The following is an 11,283-nucleotide window of genomic DNA, read 5'->3' as shown; positions in this document are numbered from 1 at the left end:
TTATATCCTCATGACTCATTCATTTTATATCTGAAAGTTTGTACCTTTTGACCCCCTTCACCCATTTTAACCCCTGGGCCCCACAGCAGCCAATCTGTTCTTTGTATTTGTGAGCTTGGTCTTTGTTAGTTTCCTTGGCTGATTTTATTTTATTTTATTTTATTTTATTTTATTTTATTTTATTATTTTATTTTATTTATTTTATTTATTTAGAGTGGGGAGGGGCAGAGAGAGAGGGAGAGAGAGAATCTTAAGGAGGCTCCATGCTGAGCATGATCTCATGATCATGGGGTATGAGCCCCAAGATGGGGCTTGATCTCACAACGGTGAGATCATGACCTGAGCCGAAATCAAGAGTCAGACACTCAACCAGCTGAACCACCCAAGTGTCCCACAGTTGTTTTGTCTTTAGATTCCACATATAAGTGAGACCACATGATATTTGTCTTTCTGTCTGACTTATTTCACTTAGCACTAGTGCTCTCAGGTCCATCCATGATGTCACAAGTGGTAAGGTTTCATTCTTTTATATATGGCTGAATGGCATTCCATTGTATACATATACTACATCTTATTTATCCACTCATCCATCAAAGGACATAGATGTTTTTCCCATATCTTGGCTGTCATATTGCAGTGAACACGAGGGTACATATATCTTCTCAAATTAGTGTTTTTGTTTCCTTCAGGTATACCTAGAAGTAGAATTGTGGGATCATATGGTAGTTTTAGTAATTTTTTGAAGAATCCCCATACTGTTTTTCACAGTGGCTATACCAATTTACATTCCCATCAGCAGGGCATAAGGGTTCCCTTTTCTCCTTATCCTCACTAACACTTCTTAATTCTTGTCTTTTTAATTTTTTGAATGTTTATTCATTTTTGAGAGACAGAGAGACAGATCGGAAGTAGAGGAGGGGCAGAGAGAGAGGGAGACACAGAATCTGAAGCAGCCTTTAGGCTCTGAGCTGTCAGCACAAAGCCAGTCATGGGGCCTGAACTCACGAATATGAGATCATGACCTGAACCGAAGTTGGACACTTAACCGACTGAGCCACCGGGGTGCCCCTTTTCTTGTCTTTTTCATACTAGCTTTTCTAACAGATGTGAAATAATATCTCATTGTGGTTTTGATTTGCATTTCCCTAATGATTAGTGATATTGAGCATCTGTTCATGTGTCTGTTGGCCATCTATATGTCTTTTTGGAAAAAAAATGTCTTTTCAAATTCTCTGCTCAGAGTTGCATGAGTTCTTTAAATATTTTGGATATTTTGACTTGCACATATTTTCTCATATATATGGCTTGTTCATATTTTGTCTCAATCAGTACATTAGTTTTTCATTTTGTTGATGATTTCCTTTGCTGTGCAGAAGCTTTTTAGTTTGCTATAGTCCTCCTTGTTTATTTTTTCTTTTGTTGCCTTTGCTTCTGGAGTCAAATCCAAAAACTCATTTCAAAGGCCAATGTCAAGGAGTTAATGCCTATGTTATAATTTAATTATAATTAATTAATTTTATCTATGCTTAATTTATAGCTTGTATGCTATGAATGTTAAAGTATTTTTGTGGAAATTAAAAAATATTATCTAATTTATCTATATATAGAAATGTAAAGGACTAAGACAAAACAAATCAATTTTGAAGAATAGCAAATTTGGAGAACTTTGCTCTAAGGGTTATCACGGTGTATTGCAAAGCTACAGTAGTTAAGACAGTTTGGTACTAGCACAAGATTAGACAAATAGACACCCAGAAGAGAATAGACACATGAGAGACCATTTGTTTTCTTATAAAGTATAAAAAATAATAAGAAAAATGTTTTTTTTTTTTAATAATGATGTTGGGTCAATTGGTTATCCATATGGAAAAAATATTCTTGATATCCTACTTCACATAAGATACAAAACTCAATTCTGGGGCAAGTGGGATATATATGTCCATGTGAATGGTAATAATAAAATATCACATAGACTCTAGGCTTTCAGCTAGGGGGAGGCAAAGGTACAGCTTTCTTCAGTAGGTTCATCTGACACCAGGTGCCTCCACCATGCTTCCTAAGTTTGACCCCAATGAGATCAAAGTCATATACTAGAGGTGTACTCATAGGGAGTGCCATCTGCTCTGGCCCTGTCTACAAAGAAGGTTGGTGATGATACTGCTAAGACATCAGGTGAGTGGAAGGGTCTGAGGATTACAGTGAAAGTGACCATTCAGAACAAACATTCCTGGATTGAAATGGTGCCTTATGCTTCTGCCCTGATTATCAAAGCCCTCAAGGAACTGCCAAGAGGCAGAAAGAAGTGGAAAAATGCTAAACACAGTGGAAATACCACTTTTGATGGGGTTGTCAACAGATGTGGCACCAATCTCTAGCCAGTGAACTCTCTGGAACCATTAAAGAAATCCTGGGAATTGCCCAGTCTGTGGGCTGCAATGTGACGGTTGCCACCCTTGTGATATCATAGATGACATCAGTAGTGGTGTAGTGAAATGCCCAGCTAGTTAAAACCTATAAAGGAAACTATTTCAATAAAGGATCATTTGATAACCAAAAAAACAAAACAAAACAAAAACCCATCACATTGAAAACAGAGACTATCTTCATGCCTTCAGGATAGGAAAAACTTTCTAAAGAAAAGTGTTGATAAATGAGACAAAATTAAGAACTTCTGTTTATCTAAAGACCCCAGCAAAAGAATAAAAGAGAAAACTACAAACTAAAGAAAATACTTTTATATTTTATCTGACAAAGATTATTATCCAAAATATGTAAAATATTCCTGTGAAGCATTATAAAAATAGAAAGTCCATTAAAATGTGGGCAAAAACTTGAACACTGAACAAATAACTCATGAAAGAGAATAAATGGATGACAAGCATATAAAGTACGTAACATCAGTAGTCATCAGGGAATTGAAAAATTGTATAACTATAACTACACACTCATAAGAATAGGCAAAATCTAAAGAAATTAGTAATATTACATATTGGTGAGGATATGGATCAACAAGAAATTTCATGCATTATAAAGTAATTTTTTTTTTTTCAACGTTTATTTATTTTTGGGACAGAGAGAGACAGAGCATGAACGGGGGAGGGGCAGAGAGAGAGGGAGACACAGAATCGGAAACAGGCTCCAGGCTCTGAGCCATCAGCCCAGAGCCCGACGCGGGGCTCGAACTCACGGACCGCGAGATCGTGACCTGGCTGAAGTCGGACGCTTAACCGACTGCGCCACCCAGGCGCCCCAAAAATTTCATGCATTATAAATGGAAATATAAATTGGTACAACCACTTCAGAAGACTGGTAGTAACTATTAAAGCTGAATGGGGGCGCCTGGGTGGCGCAGTCGGTTAAGCGTCCGACTTCAGCCAGGTCCCGATCTCCACGATCTCGCGGTCCGTGAGTTCGAGCCCCGCGTCGGGCTCTGGGCTGATGGCTCAGAGCCTGGAGCCTGTTTCCGATTCTGTGTCTCCCTCTCTCTCTGCCCCTCCCCCGTTCATGCTCTGTCTCTCTCTGTCCCAAAAATAAATAAACGTTGAAAAAAAAATTTTTAAAAAATAAAGCTGAATGCATGTGTAGCCTATAAGCTAACAATCTCAGATTTCACTACTACAAACATACCCAACCTAATGATGACTGAAAGACAGGAGCAAGAATGTTTAAAATTGCTTTAATTATCATTGCCAAACACTAGAAACAATCTAAATGGCCAGCAACAGTATAATGGATGATAAATTGTGGTGTATTCATACAATGGGGTAGTCTACAACATTAAAGCAAATGAGTCACCATTACATCCAACAGCATGGATGGGTCTAACAACATAACATTGAGCAGTAGGAGTCATACACAAAGAGGTTATATTTTATTATTCCATACACATAAAGTTCAAAACAGACAAAGCTAATCTATGGTAAGGAAGACAGAGTAGTAGTTAAACTTAGGAAGGGAAGAAGAGAAAATTGGGATGGGACATTATAGGGGTCTTGAGGTACTGGTAGTGTTCTACTTCCTGATCTGGGTTATTACACAGGTATATTTACTTTGTGAAAATTCATTGAGGTGTACTGTTATGTATGTGCTCATTTATGTATGTTGCTCTACATAAAATTTAAAAGGTAAACCCTAGATAACCAATTTATAAATAGAAACAATCTTAATACCTTCCAAACTAGATGAATCAAAAGGAGGACAAATAGGAGGATTTGGAGGAGGAAAAAGAAGAGAGAAAAAAAGAAGAAAAAGAAAAATTTAGAACACTTTATCAATCCAACAAAAAAGATAGGATAGCAGGAAAAAAAAAAAACAAGGAAAATGAATGGTAAGCAGAAAATACAAAAGGAGGTGGTAGAAATAAGCCCAAATGCATAAGATATCAAAGTGAATGTGATAAAGCTCACCCATTAAAAGAAATTGTCATTTATTTTTATTTTTTATTATTTTTTGGTATGAAATTTATTGTCAAATTGGTTTCCGTACAACACCCAGTGCTTGTCCCAACAGGTGCCCTCCTCAATGCCCATCACCCACTTCCCCCATGAACTCTCAGTTTATTCTCAGTATGATTATCAGATGGAGTAACGATGATATAAATTCAGATACATGTGGTTATAAAAGGTATACCTAACATCAAGCCAAAAAGAAAATTTGAACATAAACTTTTCAAAAGCTAAATAGATTTCATAGTAAGTTGAATTACAAAAAATAGAGAATAATTCCCAAGACAATAAAACAATTTGGCACCTAATAATATAATATTCCATTAGGCATAGCAAACTGACAGGATTACAAAGTAAAATTGACAAATCCAGAAGGGTAGTAGATGTGAACACTTCAACAAAAACCATGAATCAAATAGTAAAAGTATAGAATAATTGAACAAATAGGCTATACCCAGTCCCAGCTCAGCTGTCTCCCAATTCCTACCCATCTTCCAAAATACACACACCAAAATCCTCAGGCCACGGAGAAGTAAGAATAATTCAATAACCAGCTCTCAAACCATATTTTGTAGGGAAAGACTCAGAGAATATCGGATAGACTTCCGGAGAATTTACCAGATTATACCAGGGCAAAAACAAAGTCTACATACAGGATTCATTGGAAATATAAACAACACAAAAATATAATGACATAAGAACTATGCAAACAGAACGAAAAATAACAAAAGAAATTCTATAGCAACCAGAGTCTAAAAAACACAGGAAAATGTCTCACCAGTGTTTCATACCATAGAAAAGCATATTAAGAACATAAAATAAGAGCTTAAATGTAAGATAATAACACAGAATGAAATAAAACTGAAAAAAAGACACAAATTGAAAGTAAAATAATGCCATTACAAAACTAATAAATTACATATGGAAAGAAATTGAATGGACAGGGCTGAAAAATAAATTACTTACACAAAGAAAAGGCTGAGATAAGCACAGTAAAATCAAAGGAAAAAGATAAAAAGATTAATGGAAATAGAAGATAATAGCTATGGAAGAGTGAAAAAGATGACATTACACAAGGATGGTAAGTGTCCCTGAGTTAACTCAAAAAAATGAATCAGAAAACCTGTTTCAATAACAAATAGAAAGATAATCCTGAACTGTAGGAATAAGAGGCTCTGCGACTCAGAAGTTTATATACTATTCCAGGACAAAAATATTGAACACTATCCATTCTAAATCATATTCCTGTTATTATTGAATTTATAGGATAAGGAAAAAATTCTTTAGGCATCTAGAAACAAATTGCTATAATCTAGAACAAAAGGAGACTGGCCTTAATCTTCTCCAGAGCAACACTCCAGGGGAGAGGACAATGGAGCACTGTCTACTAAACTGTAAAGGAAAAGAAATGTGATCCAAAAATATTGCATCCAGTTAATATTCCATTCAGCTATGAAGGCTACAAACAGATATTCTTGAATGTGAAAGGAAAAAAATAATAACATGCATTCACTTTCTTGAGGGGCAAAAAAAAATGACTCAAGAATGGAATCTAGCCAATCAAATGAATAGAGACACCATGGCATATGGTGACTTCTGCTATGTTGAATACCAGAAGACAGTAATGTCACAGCATTACAACAAAGTGTGACCTACGTTTTCTATAATCAGTTAAGTGCTTCTTTAGGTTGAAAGGCAATAGACACATTGTCTGCTCTAGTGTGAAAGAACTTAGGGAATATAACACCTAGAAGTATTTTTTTTTAATAAACCTTTGAAATAAAATCCATACAAGAGGGGATCAAAATTTAGAACTTAGGAATGAAAAACTAATAAAAAAATGGTGATAGACATAAATCCATTTAAACATAGAACAAAGAAAACAGAACTAAGGTTACAAAGCACAATATAAATGCCATAAAGCTTTTAAATGATTAACTTTAGTGTCTTAATGTCAAGCAAAACCAAGTTACTTTTTATGAAAAACAGAATGTAGATCCTGATAGTGGTTCAAGACAACAGACAGAGAACATATGTTGATCAACTCTTTCTCCCAAGACTGGATTAAAATGATAGTACAAGTATAAGATCCAGGGGGACAAGGAAAGGGACAGTGTTTGACAAAATAGTTCAGTAAGTTTCTGGAGTCCAAAAAGCAGATAGAAGGGTGGAAGTGTAGAAAGAGCTCTGGCCATGAAGAAGCCAGGTATGACAGGGGTGGGATAGAGACCTAGGGCTGATTAAAAAAAAAAATTAAAAGAATTAATTAAATATGTATGGGGCCCTTGGATGGCTCAGTAGGTTAAGCATCTAACTCTTGATTTTGGCTCAGGTCATGACCTCATGGTCGTGAAATTTAACCCCACGTAGGGCTCCACACTGACAGTGCAGAGCCTGCTTGGGATTCTCTCTCCCTCTCTCTCTCTGCCCCTCCCCTGCACTCACTCACTCTCTCTCTCTGCATAAATAAATAAACACTTGAAAATAAAGACTTACTTTAAAAAAATATGTAAAGAAAAAGTAGTCATCCCATATCGCTCACCTACTTTTAGCATTCCCACACCAAGAAAATAAAAACTAAACATTTCTTTTCTAAAGAAATTTGTTTGGAAAACCTAAAGTAGAAATGTTGACACTTTTGGATAAAACCTATCTTCTCATTTTAGGATTCTTCAACTTAAGGGCAAGATCACTACTCACTCACTTTTTAAGGAAGCCACTTATGTATAACTTCTAGTTCTCTTTTCCATTATTCTAAAACAATGAATAGCTATGAATTACACGACACTTGAGGGAAAATATTTAAAGAATAAGACTAAGATAAACCTGGTAAGATACCCCAAGAGAAAGAAAGGTAAATTAAGGAATGGAAAAGAACTTTTAAATATTCTAGTTATTATACTAATATGTTAGATGTTACATGCATATAGCAAGAATAGCATCTATGAAAAGGGAACAATGAAATAGCAAGAAGGTACAGTTAGAAAATTAGTATGTGACTATTGAAAACAAAGAAATTTGAGAAAAACATCAAAGAAATAATAGAAAGGAACATACCACAGTTTATGGTGGATATAGGTTTTCAGATTGAGAGAAGCCAGGAAATGTACAGCATGAGTGCAATAAACATCCATTTCTAAACATAATATTGAGAGATTTTACCACACCAAGTTCAGGGAGAAGATCCTAGAAGTTTTCAGAAAGGAAAAGTAACAGTACAGACTGCTAGACTGCAGGCAGAATTGCCTTAAAAATTCTGATGAAAGCTGATTTTGAACTTAAAAGCCTTACTTAGCCAAATTATTAATCAAGTATGATGATAGAATAAAAGTGTTTTCAAATATCCAAGAACTCAGAAAATTTCTCTCGTATGCATCCATCTTTACGAGATTCCTTAAGATGGGTCAGAGAAAACAAGAAACTAAGAATGAACAAGACCTAGGATATTGGAAACAATGAATCTAACCTGGGACAGTAATGAAGAGAAGACCTAACATTACTAATGTGTGGCAAAATAATTCTCAAAGTGAGGTCCAGAAATAAGTATGCAGTAAAAAAGATAAAAGGTATGTGCAGTGGAGTATGTTCCATAGACTTGATAGTATCCTTGAAATGCAGAACAAACGTGAGGATTGACTAAATAAAAAATAGAAAGCAATTAGAAATTTGCTTAAGAGGGACACTGTACATGAAAAGTACATGCTATCATGTAATCACTGCTTGGTTCAGCAATGAACTATATTTGCATAGTTATGGTAATGCAAAGGAATGCTTATTGATTTTTCAACTTTTAAGACCTAAGAAAAGGCAAAGCATGGGAAACTTAACTGTGGTTATAGCTCAGAAGGCATTTTTTTTGGTATTGTTAATGTGAAAGTAAAAGTGATGCTTCTAAGAGTAAGGAATTGAAGACCTCACTTTACAAGGTAAGGAGTCAAGATAGATTGTCTGTTACTACTGGACAAAAATAAAAGGAAAATGCATATCTTGAGGGGCACAAATGTGATCCAAAGAGGAATGAAGAAGAGTAGTGAAATAATTATGATGGCAGGAGGGAGAGGGGAGAGTTTAGGGAAGAGTAACTGAGCTAAATCTTCATTTACCATGGCAGGATGTCAATAAACAGTTTTGTTTTGTTTTTAATATGAAATTTATTGTCAAATTGGTTTCCATACAACACCCAGTGCTCATCCCAACAGATGCCCTCCTCAATACCAATTGCACACCTTTCCTTCCCTCCCACACCACCCCCCATCAACCCTCCATTTGTTCTCAGGTTTTAAGAGTCCCTTATGCTTTGGCTCCCTCCCTCTCTAACTTTTTTTTTCCTTCCCCTCCCCCATGGTCTTCTGTTAAGTTTCTCAGGATCCACGTAAGAGTGAAAACATTTGGTATCTCTTTCTCTGTATGACTTATTTCACTTAGCATAACACTCTCCAGTTCCATCCACGTTGCTACAAAGGCCGTATTTCATCCTTTTCATTGCCATGTAGTACTCCATTGTGTATATAAACCACAATTTCTTTATCCATTCGTCAGTTGATGGACATTTAGGCTCTTGTTGAAATTTGGCTATTGTTGAAAGTGCTGCTATAAACATTGGGGTACAAGTGCCCCTATGCATCAGCACTCCTGTATCCCTTGGGTAAATTCCTAGCAGTGCTATTGCTGGCTCATAGGGTAGATCTATTTTTAATTTTTTGAGGAACTTCCACACTGTTTTCCAGAGCGGCTGCACTAGTTTGCATTCCCACCAACAGTGCAAGAGGGTTCCTGTTTCTCCACATCCTCGCCAGCATCTGTAGTCTCCTGATTTGTTCATTTTAGCCACACTGACTGGCATGAGGTGGTATCTGAGTGTGGTTTTGATTTGTATTTTCCAGATGAGGAGTGACTTTGAGCATCTTTTCATGTGCCTGTTGGCCATCTGGATGTCTCCTTTAGAGAAGTGTCTATTCATGTTTTCTGCCCATTTCTTCACTGCATTATTTGTTTTTCGGGTGTGGAGTTTGGTGAGCTCTTTATAGATTTTGGGTACTAGCCCTTTGTCCAATATGTCATTTGCAAATATCTTTTCCCATTCTGTCAGTTGCCTTTTAGTTTTGTTGATTGTTTCCTTTGCAGTGCAGAAGCTTTTTATCTTCATGAAGTCCCAATAGTTCATTTTTGCTTTTAATTCCCTTGCCTTTGGGGATGTGTCAAGTAAGAAATTGCTGTGGCTGAGGTCAGAGAGGTTTTTTCCTGCTTTCTCCTCTAGGGTTTTGATGGTTTCCTGTCTCACATTCAGGTCCTTCATCCATTTTGAGTTTATTTTTGTGAATGGTGTAAGAAAATGGTCTAGTTTCATTCTTCTGCATGTTGCTGTCCAGTTCTCCCAGCACCATTTGTTAAAGAGATTGTCTGTCTTCTATTGGATATTCTTTCCTGCTTTGTCAAAGATTAGTTGGCCATACTTTTGTGTGTCCAATTCTGGAGTCTTTGTTCTACTCTATTGGTCTATGTATCTGTTTTTGTGCCAATACCATGCTGTCTTGATGATTAGAGCTTTGTAATAGAGGCTAAAGTCTGGGATTGTGATGCCCCCTGCTTTGGTCTTCTTCTTCAAAATTACTTTGGCTATTCGGGGCCTTTTGTGGTTCCATAAGAATTTTAGGATTGCTTGATCTAGCTTAGAGAAGAATGCTGGTGCAATTTTGATTAGGATTGCATTGAATGTGCAGATAGATTTGGGTAATATTGACATTTTGACAATATTTATTTTTCCAACCCATGAGCACGGAATGTTTTTCCATTTCTTTATATCTTCTTCAACTTCCTTCATAAGCTTTCTATAGTTTTCAGCATACAGATCTTTTACATCTTTGGTTAGGTTTATTCCTAGGTATATTATGCTTCGTGGTGCAATTGTCAATGGGATCAGTTTCTTTATTTGTCTTTCTGTTGCTTCATTGTTAGTGTATAAGAATGCAACCGATTTCTGTACATTGATTATGTATCCTGCAACTTTGCTAAATTCATGTATCAGTTCTAGTAGACTTTTCGTGGAGTCTATCAGGTTTTCCATGTATAATATCATATCTTCTGCAAAAAGTGAAAGCTTGACTTCATCTTTGCCAATTTTGATGCCTTTGATTTCCTTTTGTTGTCTGATTGCTGATGCTAGCACTTCCAACACTATGTTAAACAACAGCGGTGAGAGTGGACATCCCTGTCGTGTTCCTGATCTCAGGGAAAAAGCTCAGTTTTTCCCCATTGAGGATGGTATTAGCTGTGGGCTTTTCATAAATGGCTTTTATGATGTTTAAGTATGTTCCTTCTATCCCAACTTTCCGGAGGGTTTTTGTTAAGAAAGGATGCTGAATTTTGTCAAATGCTTTTTCTGCATTGACTGACAGGATCATGTGGTTCTTTTCTTTCATTAATGTGATGTATCACATTGATTGATTTGTGAATGTTGAACCAGCCCTGCAGCCCAGGAATGAATCCCACTTGATCATGGTGAATAATTCTTTTTATATGCTGTTGAATTCGATTTGCTAGTATCTTATTGAGAATTTTTGCATCCATATTCATCAGGGATATTGGCCTGTAGTTCTCTTTTTTTGCTGGGTCTCTGTCTGGTTTAGTAATCAAAGTAATGCTGGCTTCAAAGAATGAGTCTGAAAGTTTCCCTTCCCTTTCTATTTTTTGGAAAAGCTTGAGAAGGATAGGTATTATCTCTGCTTTAAATGTCTGGTAGAATTCCCCAGGGAAGCCATCTGGTCCTGGACTCTTATTTGTTTGGAGATATTTGAGAACTGATTCAATTTCTTTGCTGGCTATTGGTGTGTTCAGGTTT

General features: G+C 36.3%; 1 pseudogene; it reads left to right on the top strand.

Annotated features, from left to right (window-relative positions):
* The first annotated feature begins 2,049 nt into the window (after nt 1-2,049).
* On the top strand, nt 2,050-2,686 carry LOC112862484 (large ribosomal subunit protein uL11 pseudogene; annotated as a pseudogene).
* The last annotated feature ends 8,597 nt before the right edge of the window (nt 2,687-11,283 follow it).

Source organism: Puma concolor, chromosome B2 (genome assembly GCF_028749965.1).
Source record: "Puma concolor isolate L17-30 chromosome B2, mPumCon1.1.hap2, whole genome shotgun sequence".
NCBI classification, from domain to species: Eukaryota; Metazoa; Chordata; class Mammalia; order Carnivora; family Felidae; genus Puma; species Puma concolor.
This window is presented reverse-complemented; position numbering and strand designations above follow the sequence as displayed.